General features: G+C 36.5%; 1 protein-coding gene across 2 annotated transcripts in view; it reads right to left on the bottom strand.

Moving 5' to 3' along the window:
• NCK1 (NCK adaptor protein 1) overlaps positions 1–26,417 on the bottom strand; it is an 87,229-nt gene that overhangs the window by 43,775 nt on the left and 17,037 nt on the right. Inside the window, exon 1 of one of the 2 annotated variants that reach the window (XM_045539125.1) lies at positions 1,293–1,317. The exons of the other annotated variant lie outside the window; for it this stretch is intronic. The gene's annotated coding sequence lies outside the window, so the exon portion shown is untranslated. Of the gene's footprint in view, positions 1–1,292; positions 1,318–26,417 lie in introns of those variants that run through there. 2 annotated transcript variants of the gene reach the window in all.

Below are 26,417 nucleotides of genomic sequence, written 5' to 3'. Positions count from 1 at the left end.
AAAACTGACAGAACTGAAAAAAAGTAGACAAATCCACAATTATTCTTAGAAACTTCAATACCCCTCTGAATAATCAATAGAACGAGTAGACAGAAATGCAGCAAGGATGTAAGAGATCTAAAAAATATTCTCAACCAAATGAATCTAATTGACTTTTTCTTTTTTTAGAGACAGGGGTCTTACCATGTTGAGACCAGACTGGTCTCAAACACCGTGGCTCAAATGCACCACCATGCCCAGCTCTCTGAGTTTCATAAAACAATATACTCAACAATAGAAAAATAGCCATCTTTTCAAGTGCACATGAAATATTCACAAAGACAGACCATATTCTGGACAAAAACAACCAAACCTTAATAAATTTCACACAGTATATGTTCTATTACCATGATGGAACTGAACTAGACATCAGTAACAGAAAGACAGCTGAAAAATCTCCAACTACTGCAAAACTGAAGAACACAGTTATAAATAACCCATGGGTCAAAAAGAAAAGTCGCCAGGGAAATCAGAAAATATTTTGAATTGAGTGAAAATTAAAACATAACATACAAAAATTTGTTGGATGCAGCTAAAGCAATGTTTAAAAGAAAATTTATAGCATTAAAATGATATAAATAAAATGTTAGAAAAGAAGGTTCCAAATCAGTAATGTAAGCTTCCACTTTAAGAATTGACAAAAATAAGGGCACATTAAACCCAAAGCAAGAAGGAAGGACATGATAAAGATAAGGCCAGAAGTCAATGAGACTGAAACAGAACATTATAGAAAAAAAAAAAAAAAATCAATGAAACCAAAAGATGTGCTTTGAAAAGATCAAGAAAATTAATAACTCTCTAGCAAGAATGATCACAATGACAAATTACCAATACGTGAAGTGAAAGATATTACAAATACAAAGACATTAAAAAAATAAGAGAATACTATGAAAAACTCTGTGCTCAGAAATTCAACTTACATGAAGTAGAAAAATTTCTTCATGACACAAAATATCAAACCTTACTCATGATGAAATATATAACCTAAATATTCTATGTATGATAAAAACTCTCAGCAAACTAGGCAAAGAAGGGAAATTTCTTAACCTGATAAAAGGTTATGTATAAAAAACTTACAGCTAGCATCAAACATAATGATCTTATAATGTTTTTCCACTAAAGTCAAAAACAAGGTAGGAATGTCTCCTCTCTCTACTCCTATTTAACTTCATACTGGAAGTCCTAATCAATGAAGTAAAGAAAGAAAAAAAAATAAAAGTAAACAAATTGGAAAGGAAAAAATTTAAACTTACTTTATTCACAGATGACATGACTGTCTAGGCAGAAAATTCCAGGGAATCTACAAAAATACTTTTAAAATTAATAGATGAGTTTAGGTGGAGTGCAGAAGTTTAATACATAAAAATCAATTGTATTTCTACATACTAGCAATAAACAAAAATTTAGAGATCAAAAATCTGTATTAGGCTGGGCACAGTGGCTCATGCCTGTAATCCTAGAACTCTGGGAGGCCAAGGTGGGAGGATCGCTCAAGGTCAGGAGTTCAAGACCAGCCTGAGCAAGAGTGAAACAGAAAGAAATTATCTGGACAAATATATATATATATAATTAGCCAGGCATGGTGGTGCATGCCTGTAGTCCCAGCTACTCGGAAGGCTGAGGCAAAAGGATTGCTTGAGCCCGGGAGTTTGAGGTTGCTGTGAGCTAGGCTGACGCCACGGCACTCAGTCTAGCCTGGGCAACAGAGTGAGACTCTGTCTCAAAAAAAAAAAAAAATCTGTATTAAAGTACCAGTTGTAATAGCACTGAAAAATGAAATATTTAAGGATACATTTAACAAAATAGGTACAGGATTTATAAGTTGAAAACTACAAAACACTAATGAAATAGACCTACATAAACGGATGTAGGTAAATTTTGTTTCAGGATAAGAACACTCAATACTGTTAAGATGGCAATTCTCCCCCAAATTATCCATAGATTCAATGCAATTCCAAACAAAATTGCAGCCGAATATTTGTGGAAATCAACAAGCTAACTCTAAAATTTATATGGAAAGGCAAAGGAACTACAGTAGCTATAATAATTTTGAAAAAGAACAACAATACTGGAAGACTCACATTACCTAATCTCAAGACTGACTACATCACACTAAAGACAAGGAGATTGGCTAGATACCAAGATTGATGGAAAAGAACAGAGTTAAGAAAGAGACCCACATAAATATGACCAGCTAATTTTTGACAAAGGTGTAATAACAATTCAATGGAGGAAAGTCCTTTCAACAAATGGTGCTGGAACAATTGGATACACATGCAAAGAAAAAAAAAAAAAAAAGATAAACCTTATATTTTATAAAAAATTTAACTCAAAACAGTCACAAACTTAAATGTAAAATGAAAAACTACAAAACTTTTAGAAGACAAAAAAGAAAACCTTTGTGACCTTGGGTTAGGCAGAAAGTTCTTAAATATAACATGAAAAGCATTGCCCATAAAAGAAAAAAACTGATAAATCAGACTTTAACAAAAATTTTTAAATTTCCCCTGAGAAAGACACTGGTAAGAGAATGAAAAGATAAGCCACAGACTGGGAAAAAATATTTGCAAACCAAATATCTAGCAAAGGATTTATATCCAGAATTAAAAAAAAAAAACAAAAACAAGCAACCCAATTTAAAAATGAGCAAAACAGTCCAGGGATGGTGGCTCATGCCTGTAATTCCAGTGCTTTGGGAGGCTAAGGTAGGAGAATCACTTGATGCCAGAAGTTCAAGGCCAGCCTGGGCAACGTGGCAAGACTCCATCTCTACAAAAAATAAAAAAAATTAGCCAGGCATGGTGGCATTCGCCTGTAGTCCTTAGTTACTTGGAAGGCTGAGGCAGGAGGATCACTTGAGGCCAGGAGTTCAAGGTTACAGTGGGCTACCATCTTAACAGTGCACTCCAGCCTGGAGCAAGATTCTGTTTCTAAAAATAAATAATTAAAAAAATAAGAAAATAAAAATAAACAAAATATTTGAATATATACTCCAAAGAAGATATATAGATGGCATATAAGTACATGAAAAGATGCTCAACATCATTAGTCACTACGGAAATGCAAATTAAAACTACAAAATGATACCATTACACAGCTACTAAATGGTTTAGAGAGGTAAGGAAGTATTAATAAAAAGAAAAAAGAAACTGACAGTACCAGGTGCCTATGAGGAAGCAGAACAACTGGAACTCAACACTGATGGCACGTATGCAAAACACAGATTGAGTATCTACCTAATCGGAAAATTCAAAATCCAAAATGCTCCAAAATCCAAAACTTTTTGAGCACTGACAGAATGCCCAAAGGAAATGCTTATTGAAACATTTCAGATTTTCAGGATTAGGGATGCTCAACTGCTCAGTAAAATGCAAATATTACAAAATCCAAAAAAATCCCAAATCCCAAACACTTCTGGTCTCAAGCATTTTGGACAAGGGATACTCACCTGTGACAGCCACTGTGGGTAACAGTTTGGCAGCTTTTCATAAAGTTAAACATACACTTACCATATGATCCGCAACCTCATTCCTAGACATTTACTCAAGTGAAACAAACACCCATGTTCACATAAAAACCTGTACTGGAATATTTATAACTGTTCTATGCATTATCAACAAAAACTGGAAACAACCTAAATGCCCTTTAATGGGTGGTTAATGGATAAACTAGGGTTGATCATAGAATGGACTCAGTAATAAAAAGGAATAAACTACTGATACACACAACACAGGTGAATCAAATGTATTATGCTAACTGAAAAAGCCAGACTCAAAGGCTATTTATAATATTCAGGAAAAGGCAAAACTATAGGGACAGAAAATAGATCAGTGGTTGTCATAGGATAATGGTGGGGGGAGGGTTTGACTACAAAGCATGAAGGATTTTTTTTGTTTCTTGAAAGGGAGATGGTACTTCTGTATTTCAATCGTGGTAGTGATGACATAACTGAATAAGTATCAAATCTCATTCACAACCAAAAAGTGTGAATCTAACTGTATATAAGTTAAAATACAGCAAAAACCATTTAATGATTTTATACTTTGAATGGGTCTGTTTTTATCCATGCCCCACTCAATATATATGTTGAAGATCTTTAAAATGTTGACATCTTAAACAATTTCATCTAAATTTCATGCAGCCTCTAGAATCGCCAGAGTAAAAAAGGAAATTAACATCCCAGTATTACAAAAATGGTTTTGTAGACTCCCTAAAAGGTACACCTTAGGAACCTTTACAGAATTGCTAATCTAAAAATGTGAACAATTCCAGATAAAACACCTAAAACTATGTTCTTTCCTAACCTTTTAAGGATTCATTAGGTATAAGCTATATATTACTGACACGAAGTTTGTCAAATCATTTAATCACATTGCATATGATTTGTAAACTCTGAAAAAGGGTATCGTTTGTTATGTATATAGGTCATGATAAAAACGACCTTTTTGGCAAGCCATTTGTTAAATTCTGAGGAAAAGGTAAAGAACCAACTAGCAATAAACAAAATTTCTAAAGGGAAATCTCTTATGTAATTTTAGATTCTGCTATACTTTAACACATAACTTGACAATTTCCTGCTTCTGATAAGAATCAGCTAAATAACAATACCCAAATGACTAAGTCCGGAAGTTTGGTTGGGGTACAGATCTCTCTCAGTAAACAATGAAGGGGGAAAAAATCCCCAAATAGCTAACTTGGAAATGCCATAAGTAATATAAAAGACAAGGCAACTGATAAGATGATTTTATTCTATTCAATTTTTTAAATTCTAGTATCTAGTCAAGTAATTTTAATTGTTAAACACTCTTACTAATGAAACAACTAATGAAACCTATGCCTCCACTGGGAAAACAAAAAAATTATAGGCTAGTCAGAAATAAAGCCTCCTTAAAATCAAGGGTTTTGTTTTGTTTTTTTAAAGTATAAGTCAAATAAAATGCCACCTTATTCTATCCACTTTTGGAAACATCACTTTTAAAACATCCACAACATGAGAAAGCACAAAATGATGACAATGGCAAAAGTACTGTGCATAACAAATTCATTTACTTATTCATTCAACTAATATTTATTAATATTAATAATATTATTAATAAAATTATATTTTAATACGATTATAATTAATATTAATAAATACTAGTTGAATGAATAAGTAAATGTAGTTATTACAGACTAAGAGAAGACAGAGGCAAGGAATGAGAGTAAAGAAAGGTATATCAAGAAAAAATTTTGCTCTCAAATAAACTCAACCAAAATTCTATTTCTTCAACAAACTTAACAAACTTAAAGAAATCATTATGTCACCACTAAACTAAAAGCGATAAATTAATCTTGCTAAATTATGAGCAATTATGATATAAACCACAACCATGAAAATGTATAACATAGTGAAGAATTTAATGTCATAATTAACACAGCAAATATGTATGCACATTAATTGATCTAACTCTTATTGTACTATGTGGCAATTAAACAATAAAGAGGCTCATAACTGATGGTAATCATATTTTTAAATTTTTTAAAAACTGCAGAAAATAAATGCTATGAACTGAATTGTGTCCCCTCAAAATTTCACATGATCAAGTTGTAACTAAAAAAGCCATACTCAAAGGCTACATATAACATTCTGAAAAAGGCAAAACCATAGAATGTGACAATATTTGGATACAGGGTCTTTACAGAGATAACTGAGATAAAATGAGGTCTTTGGGTGGGTCCTAATCCCCTATGGCTGGCCTCCTTATAAGACGACATTAAGACACAGACATGAACAAAGGGAAGACTGTGTGATGTACACAGGGAGAAGACAGCCATCTACAAGCTCAGAAGAGGTGCCCTCAGAAGAAACCAACCCTGCTGACACCTTGATCTCAAGACTTCTATCCTCCAGAATTGAGCGAAAACTAACTTCTGTTGTTTAAGCCTGCGGTCCCTATCCCCCAGGCCAGAAACCGTACTGGCCTGTTAGGAACCGGACTGTACTGCAGGAGGTGAGCTGGAGGTGACCTGCAGGCGAGCAAGCAAAGCTTCATCTGTATTTACAACTGCTCCCCATAGTTCACATCATGGCATAGGCTCTGCCTTCTGTCAGATCAGCAGCAGTATTAGATTCTCATAGGAGCATGAACCCTACTATAAGCAATGCTTGCGATGGATCTAGGTTGCATGCTCATTATGAGAATCTATGCTTAATGATCTGAGGTGGAGCTGAGGCAGTGATGCTAGCACTGGGGAGCAGCTTCAAATACAGATTATCATTAGCAGAGAGATTTGATTGCACCATAAATGTAATGTGCTTGAATCATCCCAAAACCATCACCACCACCAGCCACCACACCGCCCCAACCCTGATATCCATGAAAAATAGTCTTCCATGAAACTGGTCCCTGGTGCCAAAATGGTTGGAGACTGCTGGCTTAAGCCACCCAGTCTGTGATACTTTGTTAACGACAGCCCTAGCAAATAAATATAATACACATAAAAATTACCACCTGAACCATTTTTAAGAGTATAGTTCTGTGGCATTAAATACAGTCACACTGTGCAAACATCCAAAATAATCTTCATCTTGCAAACTCAAACGCTGTACCCATTAAACAATAACTCCCCCAAATATAGCCAAACTACCAATCAAATATAAGAGAAGAATAAAATCACTTTCAGATACGTATTCTCAAAAAATTTAATTTCATGTACCCTTACTCAGGAAAACAAGTAGAGGACATGCTCCAGCAAAACAAGGGAATAAGGAAAGAAAAAGGAAGACACAGGATCTAGGAAACAGGGGAACTAATGAAGAAAGGCAAAGGGAATTTCCAGGATGCCAAGAAAATGAAATCCACTTTTGAAGCAGGTCTAGAAGAAATAGTCCAAATTGGAGTAGGATTCCAGGGAAAAAGGAAAAAATCTGATAGATTGTCAGACAGATAAGACAGTATGAAAAATTATAAAATGTGAATTTTATATAATTGTTGGAGGGTATGGGAAGACTTAGCTGCAAGTTCAAAGAAAACATATTTTTTGGCTGGGCACGGTGGCTCACGCCTATAATCCTAGCACTCTGGGAGGCAGAGGCCAGGGGATTGCTTGAGTTCAGGAGTTCGAGACCAGCCTCAGCAAGAGCGAGACCCCATCTCTACGAAACATAGAAAAATTAGCCAGGTGTCACGGTTCATACCCTATAGTCCCAGCTACTCTGGAAGCTGAGGCAGGAGGATCACCTAAGCCCAGGAGTTTGAGGTTGCAGTGAGCTACGATGACATCACTGCACTCTAACAGGGGCAACAGAGCAAGACTCTGTCTCAAAAAAAAAAGAAAACAAAACAAGTTTTTTAAACAAGAACTTCATAAATTTCAAAAATATTAAGTTACACAAGAAAGGAAATTTAGTCATAGGAGGTGGGTCAGCTGTAAATAATACCTACATGGTTACATAGTAATTAATAAAAATAGTGAATATGAATATGTAATTTTATCAAGACAATGGGGCCAAGAAAGTTTAGTAAATACAGTTGGGGGATTGGTTCCAGGAACCTTGACCCCCCCCTGTATATACCAAAATCCACAGATGCTCAAGTCCCTTATAAAAAATGGCTTAGTATTTGCATATAACCTATGCAGAACCCCCTATATACTTTAAATCATCTCTAGATTACTTATAATATATCTAATACAATGTAAATACTATATGAAGAGCTGTTATATTGTATTAGTTTTTAAATTTATATTTTTTTCAAATATTTTCCATCTGCAGTTGAATTTGCAGATGTGGAACCTGTGGATATGGAGGGCTGACTATATCCTCATTTATCTTAATAGAAAATCAGTAGATAACATATGAATTTAATGAGTGAAGAGATAATATGGACATATTACTTGGATAAGTATATATAAGAAAATGCCAGAAAAAGCAGCTTTAAAAATTAATAGCGATTACCCCTTGAGTCAAGGGGAAGAATAAACATGGTGTAGAACAAAGAACTGCTATTTTTGTTATAAGCCTATAGCACTATTTGACATTTTAAACTATGTTCATATCTTACTTTGATAACTTAAAAAAATTAATGTATAAAACCTCATTGACTACTTAAAATCAAAATTAAATCAATCAAAATTAAGCTACTCTTAAGCTGTACCAGCATCCATTCTTTTTTTTTTTTACAGTATCTCAACTTTCTTCTGAGAAACTATTCTCTCCAACCCCACTCCCCAATTCTGTTTCTACATTATTCCGGTGACATTCCATCAACTCAGGGATAGAATATGCAATTCATGCACGGTCATTCAGAATGTTAAATTCCTTTAGTCCTTGTGACTGATTCAAGAATGGACTTAAAACCCAAGTTGCTCATTCAGAAAGACTCCTGGGATGTCTGTAGGGACTACTGGAAGATAACCTCTCTTTTTCCCAATGGACTTAACCAGAGTGTAAGCAGACTTACAAGTAGAAGTCACCATGCAGAACCTGACAATGAAGCTGAGAAGTAGATAGAGACTAAATTTCATCTTTTGAGCCCCAAATCTAGTCATGTCTCAATTAGGACACTGAAGCTTAACATAGAACATACCACATTGTTCTCACATAAAGTGAAGCAATGCTCCACAAGTGCCTGCAAAGAGGGGATTACTGCATGCAGAGGACCAGGTCTTCAGGGATAATTCTTTTCTATACACTCTATTTAGACTATCCCTAAACCTCTCAGCACTATTTGATTTTTTTTTTTTTTTTTGAGACAGAGTGTCGCTTTGTTGCCCTGGCTAGAGTGAGTGCCGTGGCATCAGCCTAGCTCACAGCAACCTCAAACTCCTGGGCTTAAGCAATCCTACTGCCTCAGCCTCCCAAGTAGCTGGGACTACAGGCATGCGCCACCATGCCCAGCTAATTTTTTCTATATATATTTTAGTTGGCCAGATAATTCCTTTCTATTTTTAGTAGAGACGGGGTCTCATTCTTGCTCAGGCTGGTCTCGAACTCCTGACCTTGAGAGATCCACCCGCCTCGGCCTCCCAGAGGGCTAGGATTACAGGCGTGAGCCACTGCGCCCGGCCACTATTTGGTATTTTATACTATGTTTATATATTACATATGAATACATCTGATAAATAAGGGTCTTTAAAGTACAGAGTCTGAATGTGTGAGTGCCTCCTTCAACTCTGTATCCTAGGCAACTTGCTTATCTTACCCTAGTCCCAACCCTGTTTAACTATCCCTATGATATAGTTTGGATATTTGTCCTCTCCAAATCTCATGTTGAAATCCAAACCCCAGTGTTGGAAGTGGAGCCCAAATGGAGGTGTTTGGGTCATGGGGGGCAGATCTGTCATGAATGGCTTGGTGCCTTTCTCATTGTGAATGCATAATGAGTAAGGTCTCAATCTATTAGTTCCCATGAAAACTCCTTGTTAAAAAGAGCCTGGCAACCTCCCCTTCTTCTCTCTCTCTTGCTTTTATCTTGCAATGTGATTTGCGCACATGGGCTCCCCCCCTTCCCCTTCTGCCATGAATGCAAGCTTCCTGAGGCCCTCACCAGAAGTAGTTGCTGGTGCCATGCTTCTTGTACAACTTGCAGAATAATGAGCCAAATAAACCTCTTTTCTTTATAAATTGCCCAGCCACAGGTATTCCTTTACAGCAATGCAAACAGACTAAGACAGCCTTTAAACAAAATGTTTATGATACATTCAATTTCCTTTCTAATCACATACTTAGGTTCCAGCCATTGCTCTGCCATTTAGTTATGACTCAGGGCATGTCATACCAACCTCCCTGATACTCCATTTCCTTATCTGCAAAATAAGGGAATTGAACTAGATAATATCAAAAACTCTGTTTTTGAATGCCAAATTATTTCAATTTTCTGAACTAGACAAACTCATTTTTGTACTCAAAGTTTTTCATTAAATTAAAACTACATTATTCTGATCCTTACTTTTCTAATCTAATTATCATCTCTTACTGTTACTCCAAATTGTACATTTTTCCAAAAGAACACACACAAGTAGCACAGCCAACAGCAGGACTATCATTTCCCCATGCTTTACACTAAAATAAAGTTTAGACTGTGTCATCTCTTTTATTTATTTTTTTTCTGTCATTCTCAGGATGTGTCATCTTCTTTTAGCAACCATATCCTGGTAAAATTTATGGTCACCTGAAATCCTAGACATAGTTAACTTGCAATTAATCATAACATTTGAGTATTTTTCATATTAATTGCTGTACTTAATTCCAATTGCCCTCTTACTTTCCATGTGCTATGTAATTGTTACTATAAAGCAATTTCAGGACTTTACCACTTAGCTCCATTAAAGTTTATCATGCCTCCCCTTATTATTTTGGCCTATGCATACCATAAGACCTACTGGAGTCACAGGGAATCAGTACATTATTACCTAAAAATCCTGGGTATTCAAGTACTTTGTAACTTCTACAGCACTACTCCACAGGCACACCTCCATATACCTTTCCCTACAGACTTTCTGCTTGTGTGTCTATAACTCAGGAAACAGTGCCACCATAAATCCAGTTGTCTGGATTAATGAACCAAACTAAGTCAACCCTCACATCTCAAATCATGTTCCTTTTACCTTCTTTAAGGGATTCAAATGAATCCATGTGTTTCCATTCTCACCACCACTATCTTAATAGTAATGAAGCTTCCTTAAGTGGTGTCTCAGTCCATTTTGTGTTGCGATAAAGGAATACCTGAGGCTGGGTAATTTATAAACAAAAAAGGTTATTTGGATCACAATTCTGATGGCTGTAAAGTTCAAAATTGGGCTTCAGCTGCTACTGCTCATGAAAGAAGGGGAAGCTGACAGCCAGGTGCAGTGGCTCACGCTTGTAATCCCAGTACTTTGGGAGGCCACAGCAGAAGGATCACTTGAGACCAGGAGTTCAAGGCCAGCCTGAGCAACACAGATACCATGTCTCCCCCAAAAGTAAAAAAATCAGCCAGGCGTGGTGGCATGCACCTGTAGTCCCACCTACTTGGGAGACTGAGGCAGGAGGACTGCTTGAGCCCAGTCCAGGAGTTTGAGGCTACAGTGAGCTATGATGAGGCCACTGCACTCTAGCTCTGGCGACAGAAGGAGACAGACCAAGACCGCGTTTCAAAACAAAAGGGTGGGGTAGTGAGGGGAGCTGGCATGTGTAGAAATCACATGGCATATGGCAAGAAAGAAAGCAAGAGAGAGACGGGGGAGGTGCCAGGCTTTTTTAAACAACCAGCTCTCATGGAAACTAATACAGTCAGAACTCACCCCAGAGGGAGGGCATTACTCTATTCACGAAAGATCTTCCCCTATAAGTAGTCAAACACCTACCATTAGGCACCACCTCCAACACTGGCTATCAAACTTCACCATAAGATACAGAGGGGACAAACTATCAACCAATAGCAAGTGCTCTCCCTATTTCCAGTCTCACTCTTTTATAGTTAGAGGCATTTAGTTGTCATATTAGTGGGTATAAAGATTTGAAATATGAATTCTTCCTATAAACGCATGCTAATTGAACTTGAAAAGCTAAATGAGAGGTATAAATGTATTTGCTTTGAGTTACAAGGAACTCACTATCGTTGAGTTCCTCAAAATTAAAGGGAGAAAAAGGTAAGAACTTTCCTAATGGCAATGAAACTGTGTTTAAAAAAAAAGTTATGAGAGGATTCTGGGAAGATGGCAGAGTAGGAAACAACAGGAAATCTGTCTTCCCACATAGACAACAATTGTATTAGTGTAATCTTGTCTTGTATAACTGTTTTGGAACTCTGGAGTCTATTCCAAAGCTTGCAAGTTCCAGGGGAAGGCTTAGAAACAAACTGCTGTTAATTTAAGTCAATTTCAGCTTTTAGCTCAGGAGTGACTACCCATTCCTCAACTTCCAGGCTGCCATGCATGCATTCCACAGCTTGCAGGCAAAAAAGGCCCATCCTCTAAATATAATGCGTCTGCGTTCTGATAGCTAATTGCTGCTTCTGATCACTGATATACAGACACACGGGCAGGCAGCTATTGTTCCACTTCTCTCCCAATAGTTGTTAAGCCCTGCTCCTCCTGGATGAAGAGAATTTAAAGGACCAGTGCCTTTTATTTTTCCTTCTTTCATTTTTCCTCTTGGGGAGTCAGACATCAAAGGACTAGGACAGTCAAAAGCAACTGCATAAACAGGGAAATTTAGAAAGTCACTATGCATGCCCCAAAAAAGACTCAGGCTCAGAAAAAACCTGAGAAAACTAAATTTATACCTCAGGCTGATCCCCAGCACAGAGACAGCCAACAAAAGAAATACTAAAAGCAAACAAAAAACTAGCAAACTCTAAGGAATGGAGAGAATCTGATTTACAGAGTTACCACATTATTAGATTCAAATGTTCAGTTTCCAACAACAAAACACTAGAGACACAAGGAAACAGGAAAGTATGACCCATATGAAGGAAAAAAATAAACCAACAGAAATCTCCCAGAGAAAGACCAGAAGATTGACCTACTAGACAAAGACTTTAAAAGAGCTATCTTAAAGATGTTCAAAGAACTAAAGGAAGAAATGGAGAAAGGCAAAAAAAAAAAAAAAAAAAAAAAAAATCAATGCATAAGCAAAGTAGGAATATCAGTAAAGAGAAAACCTCAACGGAAACTAAAAAGAAACTCAGAAGCTCAAAAGTACAGTAACAGAAATGTAAAATTCATTATAGGGATTCAAAAGAAGATTTGAGCAGGCAGAAGAAAGAATCAGCAAGTGTGAAAATAGAACAATTGAAATTATCAAGAATGACAGAAAAGAAGATTGAAGATAAGTGAAAGGCAAAGAGACATGTGGGACACTATCAAGAGACCCAACATATGCATTGTAGGACTGCCAAAAGGAGAAAAGGGGCAAAGAGATTATTTGAAGAAATAATGGCTGATAACTTCTCAAATGTGATGAAAGACAGGAATATATACAATTCACTAAGTTCAAAGGACTCCAAATAGAATGAATTCAAAGAGATCCACACCAAGACACATTATAATCAATCAAAAGACAGAATGACTCCTGAAAGGAGTAAGAGAGAAGCAGCTTGTCACATATAAGGGATCTTCTATAAAATTATCAGATTCTCATCAGCAACTCTGAAGGCCAGAATGCAGCGGACTAATATATTCAAAATACTGAAGGGGAAAAAAAAAAACTTCTCAACTAAGAATCTTATACTGGCAAAACTGACTTTCAAAAGTGAGGAAGAAATTACCACTTTCCAAGACAAACCAAAGCCAACGAAATTGATTACCACTAGATTTGCCCTGCAAGAAATGCTAAAGGAGCAAACTAAAACACTTCTGCAGAGCAAAGGAAACAAAGTGAAGAGACAACCTACAGAATGGGAGAAAATATTCACAAACCCTGTATCTCATAAAGGGTTAACATCCAAAACAAGAAACTTTAACAACTCAACAGCAAGGAAACAAATAACTCGATCAAAAAATGGGCCAAAGACCTGAACAGACATTTCTCAAAAAAGACATACCAACGACCAGCAAGTACATGAGAAAATGGTATCACTAATCATTAGGGTAATGCAAATTAAAACCACAATGAGGTATCACCTCACATCTGTTAGAATGGCTTCTATCAGAAAGATGAACTATAACAAGGGTTGGCAGGGATGCAGACAAAAGGGAACTCTTGTACTTTTGTGGCAGTGGGGGTTGTAAATTAGTGCAGCCATTATAGTAAATAGTATAGTGTTTCCTCAAAAAACTAAAAAATAAAACTACATGTCATCCAGCAATCCCACTTCTGGGTATATATCCAAAGGAAATGAAATCAGTATGTCAAAGCGATATTTGCACTCACATGTTCACTGCACCATTAGTCACAATAGCCAAGATATGAAATCAATTTAAGTGTTCATAAATGGATGAATCAATAAATGTGGTATATATACATAATGGAATACTAGTCAGCCTTTAAAAAAGAAAGAAATTCTGTCATTTGCAACAACATGGATGAACCTGGAGGACATTATAGTAAGTGAAATATGTCAGGCACTGAAAGACAAATACTGCATGATTTCACATCTATGTGGAACGTAAAAAAAGTTGAACTCATAGAAGTAGAGAGTATAATGATGGTTACCAGAGGTGGGGGGTAGTGAGGGGTGAGATGGGCAGTTGTCGGTCAAAGTATATCAAGTTTCAGATAGAAAGGATGAATAAATTTTGAGGTCTATTACATAGCATAATGACTATAATCAATATCGATGTATATTTCAAAATAACAGAGTAAATTTCAAATGTCTCACCATAAAAATGACAGGTAAATGAGGTAATAGATACATTAATTAGCTTGCTTTACTCATTCCTCGTTGTATGCATATGTCAAAACATCACATTGTATCCTAGAAATGTATGCAGTTATGATTTTTCAACTAATAAATAACTGAAAGGGTTTGCAGATGGAGCTGTACAGGAACAGTTATTATATGTTAATGAAGTTAAGCTGCTGTAAATTCAAATTAGAGTATTATAATGTTAGAATGTTAAATGTAACCCCTATGGTAACTACAAAAAAAGCTATTGAATATACATAAAAGGAAATGAGAATGGAATTAAAACATTTGGGTATAAAACACCAACTAAGCACAAAAGATAGTAATACAGGAAATAACAAAAAGGCTATAAGGTATATGGAAAACAAACAGCAAAATGACAGAAGTCTCTCCTAATCAGTAACTAATCTAATATAAATGGATTAAACCTTCCAATAAAAAGAACAGATAAGAAGGATAAATTTTTTTTAAAGTTCCAAATACATGCTATTTGGAGAGACTCAACTTTAGATCCAAAGACACAAATAGGTTGAATGTGTAAGGATAGGATAATCCATGAAAACAGTAACCAAAAGAGAATAGAGGTGGCTGTATTAACATCAGACATCACAGACTACAAACCGAAAAAGGTTACAAGAGACAAAGAAGGATATTATCTATTAAAGAAAGGTTCAACATAGCATGGACTTATAACAATTATAAACATCTACATACCTAATGACAGGCTATCAAAATATATAAAGCAAAAACTAACAATATAAGGAAAAAATAAGACAGTTCTACAATAATCACTGGAGACTTCAATATCCCACTCTCAAAAATGTATAGAACAATCAGACAAAAGACAAGTAAGGAAATAGAAGACTTAACACCATAAACCAATTGGATCTAACATATAGAGAACACTCTCCCCAACACAGTTCACATTCTTCTCAAGCTCACATGGGACATTTATTTTATTAAAGCACTCAACATCCTGACATTGAAATTGCTGTTTAAATAACTGTCTCCTTTATTTATAACATAGCAAGCTCTTAGAGGAAATGGCCTCATTTCATTTTGTGTCCTTGGCACATCAACAGAATAGCATGCATGTGGTAATTAACATTTACAGAATTAACAGTAGGACTTTCAGCTCTCTTCATAGTGTTTCAGTCCTCAGTCTGGTATGCCCTTTGTCCCTCAGCAAACTCCTACATATTTCTTAAGACTCAGTCAACATTTGTTTTCTCTGCACCAACTGTCCGGACATCTCTGAGCAAAGTTAGTCACTCCTTTCTCTGTAATTCTACCTAACTTTTGCCTGTCTCTGTCAGTCCTTTGTGTCATGCTATAACACAATACCTAAGACAGGGTAATTTATAAAGGAAAGAAATTTACTTCCACACAGTTCTGGAGGCTGGGAAGTCCAAGTTCAAGGCACGAGCATCTGGTGAGGGCCTTCTTGCTGCAATATAACAAGACAGCAGGCATCACTTAGGGAGGGACAAAACCACTCCTGCAATAATGGCATTAATCCATTCAGAAGGACAGTGCCTCCACAATCCAAATACCTCTTACTGAGCACCACCTCCTAAGCTATACTTCTAGTCCACTATTTCTACAGATAAATTTAGTTCATTTTTGAGCAAAGCATTATCTTTTAAAACTCTATGTTACATTTAGAGAAGGCATGCAATATCCATCCTAACATTTAAAAAAAACTAGTCTTAAAAATATATGCTGATTCAATCAATTATTAAAACTATATGGATCCCTGCAGATATTGGTGAAGGAATGTTAATATGACAAAGTCATAATGTTTTGTAGGACATCTGTGACCTCTGTAAACAGACTGTTTTGCTAATATAAAGAACCACATGCTTTTCTATTCTGAAACTTGTTTATCATTACTACTATAATTTTTTTTACTATATTTTTATTTGGAGTACTTTTGAATGGTAAACATTTTCAATGCTACTCTTAAGTACGAGACTTTCAGGGACACCATTACAACTGAGATAGAAACAATATTCCAGAAGAGAATAAATTATAAAATGTTCCGTTAAGGATTCTCTCTCTCCCATTTATTATAGTATCATCAGTTTCCAGCATATTAGGCACACAAAGATCTGAGGAGTGAGAATGATGCCACATAACGAAGGATGTAATAACTGCAGGAATAAGTACAATAGGGAAGATTCTATGTTCCTACTTTGTTATAGATTGAGTTATAGACAGTATTCAATTATAGATTCATAAAAAAAAAAAGGAAAGGGCGGGGCTTCAAGATGGCTGGCTAGATGCATCTGGTACTCACCTCTTCCATGGAAAGGAACCAAAATAACAAGTAGATAATCACACTTCAAACAGACATAAGAGAGAACACTAGAATTCAACAGAGAAGTGATGGGAAGCACTAAAAGCAAAAAAAGGAGAGGAAAGCAAAGCAGCCTGCTCAGCCAGGACAGCTGAGGTCTAGAGAGGCTCCCCAATGAGAGGAAGGATAAGAAACATACACCCAGCACAAGCAGTTCACAATCCTACCATAGACTCCTATAACCCTAGCCATGGGAGAGCCCCTTGACCCTCACAGGCCCTGAGATTAACATATGGGGCTGCCCGGAGACCACACAAGGGCATTGCTCCAGAGACAGGGTTCAAAAACCTATTGAAGGAAATAAGAGATGAAAACGTTCCAAGTCTAGGAAGAGATTTAGACATCGAGATACAGGAGGCTCAGAGAGACCTAGATAAATAAAATTCAAAAAGGTCTTCTTCAAAACACATTATAGTCAAACTGTAAAAAGACAAAGAGAGAATTCTAAAATCAGCAAGAGGAAAGCGTCCAGTCACTTATAAAGGAACACCCATCAGACTAACAGCAGACTTCTCAGCAGAAACCTCATAGGCCAAAAGAGAATAGGACGATACGTTCAAAGAGCTGGGGGCAGAAAAAACCTGGTAGCCAAGGACACTATAGCCACTAAAGTTATTCTTCATAAATGAAGGAGAAATAGTCTTTCCTAGACAAGCAAAAGCTGAGAAAAATCACCACCACTAGACCAGCCCTACAAGAAATGCTTAAGGGAGTCCTATACCAGAAGGAAAAGAACAACATATACCATTGTAAAAAGACAGCAATGTAAAAATAGAGCACTGATAGAGCAAGAACACACACAAGAGTAAATAATCAAATGTTACCACTACAGAAAACCACCAAATCACCATGATAAACAATGAAAGAAAGGAATAAGGGCTATACAAATCAAATATTAGCAGAAGAAAAGAAATAAAGATCAGAGTAGAACTAAATGAAATAGATTTTTAAAAATTACGGGCTGGGCACACTGGTTCACATCTGTAATCCCAGCACTTTGGGAGGCTGAGGTGGGAGGATCACTTGAGGCCAACAGCAAGACCCCATCTCTGCAAAAAATTTTCTAAAAACTTAGCTAGCCATGATGGTGCACACCTGTAGTCCTAGCTATTCTGGAGCCTAAGATGGAAGAATTGCTTCAGCTCAGGAGTTCGAAGCCACAGTGAGCTATGATGGCGCCAGTGCACACCAGCCAGAGTAAGAGAAAGACCCTATCTCTTAAAAAACAAAAAAATTACACAAGAGCAACAAAACAGGATGATTCCTTGAAAAGACAAACAAAATCAAGAAACTACTTGTGAGACTAACCAAGAAAAAAAGAGAAAAGACCCCAATAGACAAAATTAGAAATGAGAAAGGAGATACTACAACTGATACCATAGAATTCAAAACATCATGAAAGACTTTTTTTTTTTTTACAGGTGCCAGGACCTGAAATGTACATCAGAGACTATTATGAACAACTATACACTAACAAACTGGAAAACCTAGAGGAAATGGATAAATTCCTTGACACATACAACCTACCGAGATTGAATCATGAAGAAATAGAAAACCTGAACAGATCAGTAAGGACTAATGAGACTGAATCAGTAATAAAAAGTCACCCAACAAAGAAAAGTCCAGGACCAGATGACTTCACTGCCAAAGTATACCAAACATTCAAAGAAGAACTAACACCTATTCTCCTCGAACTACTCCAAAAAATTGAATAGGAGAGAATTCTCCATAATTCATTCTATGAGGCCCACATTATCTGATACCAAAACCCAACAATGGCACAACAAAAAAAGAAAACTACAGGCCAATATCTCTGATGAATACAGACACAAAAATCCTCAACAAAATACTAGCAAACCAAATCCAACAGCACATCAAAAAAATAATACATCATAATAAAGGGGGACCTTATTCCAGGGATGCAAGGATAATTCAATACACGCAAATCAATAAACACGATACATCACATCAACAGAATGAAGGACAAAAACCATACAACCATCTCAATAAGTGTAGAAAAAGCATTTGATAAAATTCAACATCACTTCATGATAAAAATTCTCAACAAACTAGGCACAGAAGGAACATACCTCAACATAGTAAAGGCCATAAAGGACAAACCCACAAATAACATCATACTGAATGGGGAAAATTTGAAAGCCTTTCTTCTAGGAACTGGAAAAAGACAAAGATGTCCACTTTCAGCACTCCTATTTAATACAGCACTGGAAGTCCTAGCCAGTGCAATCAATCAAGAAAAGGAAATACAAGGCATCCAAATTGGAAAAGAGAAGTTTCAACTTTCCCTCTTTACTCATGATATGATCTGTAATATCTATAAAAACCTAAAGACTCCACCCAAAACTCTTAGATCTGATAAACAAATTCAGTAAAGTTGCAGGATACAAAATCACATTACATCATCAAATACGAAATGTCCAATTTTGAATCAAAAGTGCAGTTCATTATATCTCGAATAAGAAGCAATACAATTAATCAAAGTATGTGCCTAAACTATCGACAACAGTTTTGTCATCTTAACAGTAGCTTGTTTATGCCAACAGCAAAGAAGCTTGAAGAGCGAATGGCAATGAAATCACGACAGGCATTTTCCACAGCTTGTGGAAAATTGAGTATTTTTCCTTACAAGAAGTGGTCCAAAGCCTGGAAGAAATGGTAGTCAGTTGGTGCAAGGTCTGGTGAATACAGTGGATGACAGAGAGTTTCCAAGTCCACCTTCTGTAGTTTGAGCTGCGTTGTTTTTTGCAACATGTAGTCTTGGCAAGAGGACTGGCCTGTCTCTATTGATCAATCTCAGCTGCTTCATTGCAAGCATCCTCATCATTTCATCCAACTGGCTGCAACAGAAAGTCGCTGTAACCGACTGACCAGGTTTCATGAAACTTTAGTGGATAATACCAGCGCTGGATCACCAAACAGACACCATTAGCTTTTTCTGATCAATATTCAGTTCTGGGCTGTGTTTCGGCCCTTCATCTTTATCCAACCATTATGCCCAACACTTGCGACTGTCAAAAAGAATCCATTTTTCATCACTGTAACAACACAATGTAGAAATGGTTCAGCTTTATGTCATGACAGCAAAGAAAGGCAAGCTTCGAGATGATTTCTTCTTTATCTTTTTACCTTGCTGATTTGTTTCCAATTGACCGATACTGTTGGAATAGTAACATCAAAAAAAAAAAAAAAACAACTAAAGCTTCCACTATAGCTTTCAGTTCATCATTATCCACCTTGGTCTCAGGTCACCCATGACTCACTTGCAAGATTACAATTGCCAGAACAGAACTTCTCAAACCATCAAGGAACTGTGCATTCATTAGCCACATCCTTCCCAAACACTTCACTGATATTTTGAGCTGCCTGCACTGCATTGGTTCCACAATGGAACTCACATTTGAAAATAACACAAATTTTTTACTTATCCATGGTTTCACAAAAACTGCTCCAAAAAAAAAATCTGAAAGATAATTACAAGCCAAAATGTGCATTTGCAAGACTGAGGATGTACCTTCACAATAAAAACATAATAAGAAATGTCAAAGTAAAATGTCAGAGATATCAACTGTCAAACTTAGTACTTAAGGAAATCAGACACTTCATATTTAATAACATAATATTTACTACAAACTAATTTTTGACAATGGTGCCAAGAAAATACATTGGGGAAAGGACATTCTGTTTAATAAATGGTGTTGGGAAGATTGGATATCCACATGCAGAAGAATGAAACTGGACCCTTCTCACTATATACAAAAATCAACTCAAGATGGATTAAAGGCTTAAACATAAGACCCCAAACTATAAAACTACTTGAAGAAAACAAGGAAAATATTTCAAAGGGATACCTGTACTTGCATGTTTATCACAGCATTATTCACAACAGCAAAGATATGAAATCAACCTGAGTATCCATCAATGGAAGAAAAGATAAAATGTGGCATATATAAACATGGAAACTACTCAGCCATAAAAAAAAGAATGAAATCATGTCATTTGCAGCAACGTGGATGGAACTAGAGGTTAACATCATGTTAAATGAATTAAGCTGGGCACATAAAGACAAATATCACATGCTCTCACTCGTATGTGGCAGCCAAAAAAGTTGATCTCATGGGGTAGAGAGAAGAATGATAGTTACCAGAGGCTGGGAAGGGTGTGAAGAGGGTTTAGCCAATAGGTACAGACATACAATTAGACAGAAAGTATAAGTTCTAATGTTCCATAGCAAAGTAGGGTAACTATAGCTAGCAGCAATGCATTATGTATTTCAAAGTAGCTAGAAGAGAGGACTTGGAATCTTCCCAACACATAGAAATGACAAATACTCAAGGTAATGGATACTCCAAATACCCTGACTTGATCATTATACATTCTATGCATGTAACAAAATATCACAAATGTGTAAAATATTACATATCAAAAATTAGGAAAAAAAGCAGAGAAGAAAAGCAAAGAAAAAGTATGGTAAAGGTAAATAAGAAGACAAAAATAAATCTATATATATCATAATCAAAATAGATGTAAATGGGACAGGCATGGTTGCTCATACCTGTAATCCTAGCACTTTGGGAAGCTGAAGGAAGAGGATCACTTCAGGTCAGGAGTTCGAGACCAGCCTGGGCAACAGTGAGACCCCATGTCTACAGAAAATAGAAAAATTAACCTCAGCTTGGTGGCATGCACCCAGTGTCCCAGCTACGAGAGGCTGAGGCAGGAGGATTGCTTGAGCCCAGGGGTTTGAGGTTGCAGGGAGCTATGATGACACCACTTCCTCATGTGGCCCTGCATGACATGACATACCTGCCTCCTTTTTCTAAGTAACAATGACTCAAAACTTTTCCTTCATGACTGTCTCTTCAGTATCTGTGTGTCTTATTACACTTTATTTCAAGACAATAAGGGAAACAAAGAGCAGAAATTAATGAAACGGAAAACCAAGAAAAAAAAAATCCTAAGGTAGGGAAGAATTTTTCAAACTTAAAAATCAAAAAGCATAAAACACAAAGGAAAAAATAACATGGAAAAGACTGATAAATGAGTACATTAACTCCTTTTTTAAAATCAGCTTTGAGATATAATTCACATACAAAACTAATTTATTGAGTTTTGATAAATGTATACAATTGTGTAACCCACACCATAATCAAGATTTAAAATACTTTCATCACCCATAAAAGTTCCTTGTGTGCCTTTACAGTCAATCCTCTTCTCCCTTAACAAGTATTGATGGGCTTTCTATCACTATAGTTTGCCTTTTCTTGAACTCCATATAAATGGAATCATATAGTTGACTATGTTAAAATTTAAAACTTTTGTTGATCAGATACCCTGTTACCAGGAACATCAACTTATTTTTGAAAAATATAATAAAGTGCCCTAATAAGGGACAAAATTTTAACTAGATTAGTATCACTGCAGAATGCAAAGCACAACTTATTAAACATAGAGCTGAGCAAGTGGCTTGATGGGGATGGACCTTTGTATTCTGGGGAAAGCAAAATTTACACTTATTCTAGAAATGGGTTTCACCTGCTTGCCCCGAGTATCTCTCAACACTTACAGTACACTCAATGGCTTCAAAATGTCTGCTTTGCCAATATGAGATTTACCTTACCATCACCTCAAACCAAAGGACACATTTAATGGTGAAGGAGATAAAACATTAAGCATGTGGCCATGGCACCCACTGGTCCTATCACATATCACATCACTCAGAAACTGCCAGACTAACAAAACGATAAAGTGGCACATCAAAAACTCAAATAAGAATCATCCTGCTGGTCTTTAGGATACAGTACATTATATCAAGGAAAGAGGAACTGAAGAGGGCAGAAAAGACAGTCTTGCACTGGCTATGCCACCCCTCCCCCATCCTCCCCAGGCTGTGCAGCGCCAACACACCAAAAGGAGAGAGAATCTGTGCATCCCAGAGACGGAAAGTGAATTTGCAATTTGTGTACCAGCTCACCCACAGTAAAATAAAGCACCAAGCAGACTCCTGAGGCCCCTGAGTCCAGGCCTTAGTTCATGAACAGCATTTATGGATCCACCCTGGGCCAGAAGGAAACATGCTGTCTTGAAGGGAAAGACCTAGTCCTGGCAGGATTCTCCACCTGCAAGTAAAGAGCCCTTGAGCTCTGAATAAACAAACATCAGAAGTAATCAGGCAACAGTCAACCCAGGCTTTGGCTGAGACTGGGCTGGCTTCAGGTGTCCTGGCACTGATGGCCACGAGGGAGTGCCCACGTCACTCCTCCCTGAACTCCAGCAGCCCAGCACAGAGAGGGAGGGAAGACAGTAAGAGGCTTTGCCTGGTAATCCAGAGAATTCTCTTGTATCTTACTCAAGCTCACCAGGGCAATACCACCATGAGCCTGCAAGAGTCATAGTGTTACTGGGCTTGTGGCACCCCCAAGTGCTGATATAGCTGCAGTGATCAGAGATTTGGACCACAACATTCAATTCCATTCGAGTATCTAGAAAGCCTTCTCAAGGATGGATTCAAACAAGCCCAGACCATGAAGATTAAAAAAAATACCTAACTCTTCAATGCTCAGACATCGACAAACATCCACAAGTAAGAAGAACATCCAGGAAGACATGACCTCACCAAACTAAATAAGGTACCAGTGACCAATCCCAGAGTGATAGTAATAGGTGACCTTTCAAACAAATAATTCAAAATAGCTGTCCTGAAGAAGCTCAATGAACTTCAGGACAACACAGAGAAGGAGTTCAGAAGCCTATCAAAGAACTATAACAAAGAGATTGAAATAATTTTTAAAAAATCAAGCAGAAATTCTAGAGGTTAAGTATTCAACTGACAAATTGAGAAATGCATTAAGAGTTTCGCAACAGCAGAATTAACCAAGCCAAAGACAGAAGTAGTAAGCCTGAAGACAGGCTATTTGAAAATACACAGCCAGAATACAAGAAAGAATAAGACTTGAAGCATGCCTGTAAGATCTAGAAAATAGCCTCAGAAGAGCAAATCTAAGAGTTATTGGCCTTAAAGAAAAGGAAAAGAGAGACTGGGGTAGAAAGTTTATCCAAAAAAATAATAAAAGAGAACTTTCTAAACCTAGAAAAAAATATTAATATTCAGGTACAAGAAGGCCATAGAACACCAAGCAGATTTAACCCAAACAAGGCTACCTCAAGGTATTTAACAATCAAGCTCCCAAAGGTCACAGATAAAGAAAAGGTCCTAAGGGGAACAAGAAAAAAAAAAAAAAAAACATATAAAGGAACTCTGATACATCTAGCAGAAGACTTCTCAGTGGAAACCTTACAGGACAAGAGAGAATGGCATGATATATTCAAAGTGCTGAAGGAAAAAAACTTAACCCAAGAATATTATATCCCGCAAAAATATCCTTCAAACATGAAGGAAAAATAAAGACTTTCCCGGACAAACAAAAGCGGAGCAATTTCATCAACACCAGACCTGTCCTAAAAAAATGCTAAAAGAACGAGTTCTTTAATCTGAAACAAAATTAATGAACAATTAAGAAATCTTCTGAAGGTATACCACTCACTGGTAACAGTAAGGACACAAATACAGAATATTCTATTGCTGTACTTGCAATTTTTAAACCACTTATATCTTGAGTAGGAAAACTAAAAAACAAACCTATCAAAAATAACAACTTTTTGACAGATATTATAAAAAGATATTGATGGAAACAACAAAGTTAAAAAGTAGAGGGGATGCGATTAAAGGGCAGAATTTCTGTTAGATTTCTCTTTGCTTATTTGTTCATTTGTCAGCGTTTGTAAGCAGAGTTGTCGTATGTTTAAAATAATTAGTTATAAAATGTTTTCCGCAAGCTTCATGGTAACCTCAAATCAAAAAACCTACAAAAGATACACAAACTATAAAACATTGATAAAGTTGAAGGAGACAAAAAAGTAGAAAGATATTCCATGCTCATGGGAATAATCAAAATTATTATAATAAAATGTCCATACTACCAATCTATAATTCAATGCAATTCCCATCAAAATACCAATGACATTCTTCACAGAAATAGAAAAAATAATCCTAAAATTTATATGGAACCACAAAAGACCTAGAATAGCCAAAGCCATCCTGAGCAAAAGGAAAAAAATTGGAGGAATCACATTACCCGATTCAAATTATACTACAGAGTTGTAGTAACTAAAATAGCATGGTACTGGCATAAAAACAGACACACAGAGCAATGGAACAGAATAAAGAACCCAAAAATAAATCCACACATCTCTAGTGAACTTATCTTCAACAAAGATGCCCAAGAACATACAGTGGCTAAAGGACAGTCTCTTCAATAAATAGTGCTGAGAAAATTGGATATTCATATCCATATGAAACCAGACCCTCTCTCTCACCATACACAAAAATCAAATCAAATGGATTAAAAACTTAAATCTAAGACTAGAAACTATGAAACTACTAAAAGAAAACATTGGGGAAACACTCCAGGACATTGGTCTGGGCAAGGACTTCTTGAGTAATACCCCCAAAACACAGGCAACTAAAGCAAAATTGGACAAATGGGATCACAGAAAGCTAAAAAGCTTCTGCAAAGCAAAGGAAACAATCAAAAGGGAAGAGACAACCCACCGAATGGGAGAAAATATCTGCAAACTACTCATCTGAGAAGGGATTAATAACTAGAATATATAAGAAGCTCTAACTCGATAGAAAAAAAAATCACATAATCTGATTAAAAAATGAGCAAAGGATCTGAGTAGACATTTCTGAAAAGACACACAAAGAGCCAACAGGTATATAAGAAAATGTTCAACATCACTAATCATCAGAGAAGTGCAAATTGAAACTACAATGAGATATCATCTCACCCCAGGTAAAATGGCTTTTATGAAACACACAGGCAATGACAAATGCCAGCAGGAGATGTGGAGAAAGAAGAACCCTCGACACTGTTGGTAAGAATGCAAATTCATGCAACCACTATGGAGAAGAGTATGGAGTTTCCTCAAAAAACTAAAAATAGAACTACTATATGTTCCAGCAATTCCACTGCTAGAAAGGAAATCAGTATATCAAAAAGATAATTGCACTCCCATGTTTACTGCAGCACTATTCACAATAGCCAAGATATGAAATCAACCTAAGTGTCCATTGACGGATGAATGGATAAAGAAACTGTGGTACATATACACAATGGCATATAATATAGCCACAAAAGAAGAATGAAATCCTGCCATTTGCAACAACATGGATGGAACTGGAGAACATTATGTTAAGTGAAGTAAGCCAAGCACAGAAAGACAAACTTTGTGTGTTCTCACTCATATGTGGGAGCTAAATATTAAAAACAATTGATCTCACAGAGACAGAAGAATGATGGTTACATTCTAGAGGGAGGGAAGGATGGGAAAGGTAGCAGGGAAAGGGGGATAAAGTAGGGATGGTTAATGGGTGCAAAAATATAGTTAGAATTAGCAATATCTGATAGCACAACAAAGTGACTATAATCAACAGTAAGTTAGGGTATAGTTTAAAATAACTAAAAAAGTGGGATTGAAATGTTCCTAACAGAAGGAGAAGTTAAATGCCTGAGGTGATGGATACCCCAATTGCTCTGATTTGATTATTCACATTGTATGCCTGTATCAAAACATCACATATACCCTATACATACCACTATTATGTACCTACAATAATTTTTAAACACCCC

The sequence above is a fragment of the Lemur catta genome, chromosome 1 (genome assembly GCF_020740605.2).
Source record: "Lemur catta isolate mLemCat1 chromosome 1, mLemCat1.pri, whole genome shotgun sequence".
Taxonomy (NCBI): domain Eukaryota; kingdom Metazoa; phylum Chordata; class Mammalia; order Primates; family Lemuridae; genus Lemur; species Lemur catta.
The sequence above is the reverse complement of the archived record's forward strand: the minus strand, read 5'-3'. Positions and strand labels throughout refer to the sequence as shown.